The 2,746-nt window shown below is 36.8% G+C and overlaps 1 non-coding gene across 1 annotated transcript; it reads right to left on the minus strand.

The window, feature by feature from the left end:
* Positions 1–1,152: 1,152 nt before the first annotated feature.
* Positions 1,153–1,223, minus strand: LOC125156791 (small nucleolar RNA SNORD56). Its single transcript, XR_007148775.1, has one exon. It is a non-coding gene; the product is annotated as a small nucleolar RNA SNORD56 (small nucleolar RNA).
* Between the last annotated feature and the right edge of the window lie 1,523 nt (positions 1,224–2,746).

Below are 2,746 nucleotides of genomic sequence, written 5' to 3' on the forward strand. Positions count from 1 at the left end.
TAATAGCCTAACTTAATTTACTCATTTCTTTAAAGGCACTATCTCCAAATACGGGTGCATTCTGAGGTATTGGGGTTTAGGGCTTCAACATATGAATGTGGGAGAGATACAGCTGAGCCCATAACAACTGCTAAACAGTATTTCGTGGTATGAATGTACCATAGTGGGTTTACTATTCACCTATCAAAGGACATCTAGCTTGTTTCCAGTTTTTGGCTATTACAAATAAAGCTGCGATAAATGTTCGTGTGCAAATCTTTTAAAAAGTTTATGTATTTTTAGAAAAAGAAAGCATGAGCAGGGAGGGGCAGAGAAAGAGGGAGAGAGAGAATCCCAAGCAGGCTCTGCACTGTCAGCCCAGAGCCTGATGTGGAGCTCCATCTCACAAACCATGAAATCAGGACCTGAGCCAAAATCAGAAGTCAGAAACTTAGCCGACTGAGCCACCTAGGCGCCCCTGTGTCCAATTTAAAAAAAAATTTTTTTTGACATTTATTTATTTTTGAGAGACAAAGGCAGACAGAGTGCAAGCAGGGAGGGGTGGAGAGAGGGGGAGACACAGAATCTGAAGCAGGCTCCAGGCTCTGAGCTGTCAGCACAGAGTCCCGTGCAAAGCTCCAACCCAGGAACTGTGAGATCATGACCTGAGCTGAAGTCGGACGCTTAACCGACTGAGCCACCCAGGCGCCCCACCCTGTGTGCATATTCTAATGTAAACATAATCTCTCTGGGATAAATGTCCATGAGTATAATTGTTGAGTCATATGGTAGTTACATGTTATTATTATTATTATTATTATTATTAATTTATAAAATGTATACTCTCAAATTATTTTCCACAGTGGCTGTACAATTTTACATTCCCGCCAGCAATATATGAATGATCCAGTTTCTCCACATCCTTTCCAACATTTGATGTTGTCTCAAGGATTACATTTATCCATTTTGATAAGTGTATAGTGGTATCCAACTGTGGCTTTAATTTGTATTTCCCTATTTCCTAATGCTGTTAAACATTTTTTTCATGTACTTGTTTAACATCAGTATATTCTTTTTGGTGAAAATTCTCTTCATGGCTATGTTCATCTTCTAACTGGTTTGCTTGTGGGTTTTTTTCCCTTTCCTTAACCTCCTTTTCCCCCTCTTATTTCTTCACTCAGACCCACAATATCAATACTCACTAGGTGAACTGTTGTTAACAAAAAATATTGTTATCACTGTAGTTTTTTCCTCTGCTTTCACTATTGATTTTGAGATTTCATTACACATTTTAGATACCAGTCTTTTGCCAAATACTTGGCTATCAATATTAGTGCAGTGCTTGTTCTTTCATCCTTTTAAAAGGGTTTTACATAGCTAAATTATTAATTTCTATGGTGTCCCACTGCATGCACTTTTTTCTTTTTGTGGATTATATTTTTGTGATAAAGTCAAAGAATTTAGTCCTAAATATAGGTGTTTCAGGACTCCTGGGTGGCTCAGTCAGTTAAGCCTCTGACTTCGGCTCAGGTCACGATCTCATGGTTTGTGAGTTCGAGCCCCGCGTTGGGGCTCTGTGCTGACAGCTTGGAGCCTGGAGACTGCTTCAGATTCTGTGTCCCCTTCTCTCTCTGCCCCTTCCCCATTTTTTCTCTGTCTCTCTCTGTCTATCAAAAATAAATAAATGTAAAAAAAATTTAAATATAGGTGTTTCACTTTTGTGCTTTCTTCCTAAAAGTTTTATAATTTTTCATATCATATTTTAAATTTATATTAAGCCTATTATCCAATTTTTGTATAACATTTGAGATTAAGGTCTAAGTTCACTCTTTTATCTACAAATGTCTAACTCCTCCAACACCACTGGTTGAAAAATCTACCTGGCTTCCACTGAGGGTTTTTTTTACACTTTTGGCAAAAATCTGTTAGGAATATTTGTATGGGAATGTTTCTTGGTTGTGTGTTCTATTCCCTTCTACTGTATCTCTTGCTAACAGCCTGCAGTACTTTCCTAATAACTTACACAATTGCTTAAAATCTCCTTCATTTTTTGTTTCAACATAAATGAAATCAATTTCTCTCCCTTACTACATTAGTCTCTCTCCCTATTGCAACAGTCCTGAAAGAAAGCCTTCCTTGTCATTTTTAACCAGAATCCAGGGAAATTTCTCTTTGACACTTTGTACTGCTTTTATAGTGATTGCATCATATGCTGTACTATGTACATACATACACAGTCTACTGGTGCCATTTTGCCAGTTCGAGTAAATGTAGAAACTTTAATTGCTTTATGTCAGTTTACCCTTCCCATTTATAATATAAATATCTTTAATATTCTTCCATATACTTTAGCATCCATACCAAGAAATGAATTACTTTTGCTTCAACAAAGAAAACTTAACTCCAGAAGAGAAGGAAAAGCTGTTGTATTTAACTCTAAGTTTGTTTGCCATATTTTTTTATCCTTCCTTAGGTTTCAACTTTCCTTATTTCATTGTTTCCTTTGTGTTTAGAGAGTTTTATTTAACCATTTTCTAGGGTAGGTCCATTGGGGAAAAAAAATCTCTTACCTTGTGAGAATGTCTTGATTTCCTCTTAATCCTGAAGGATATTTTTTCTTGCTATAGGATTCTGAATTGACACTTGAAAAATATTGTGCCACTTCCTCTGGCCTTTTTGGGTTTTAATGAGAAATCCCCTGTCACTTGAACTATATTCCCCTTATAGGTAAGGTGTCATTTCTCTCTCACTGCTTTCCAGACTCTTT

This window comes from Prionailurus viverrinus, chromosome F2, assembly GCF_022837055.1.
Source record: "Prionailurus viverrinus isolate Anna chromosome F2, UM_Priviv_1.0, whole genome shotgun sequence".
NCBI lineage: Eukaryota > Metazoa > Chordata > Mammalia > Carnivora > Felidae > Prionailurus > Prionailurus viverrinus.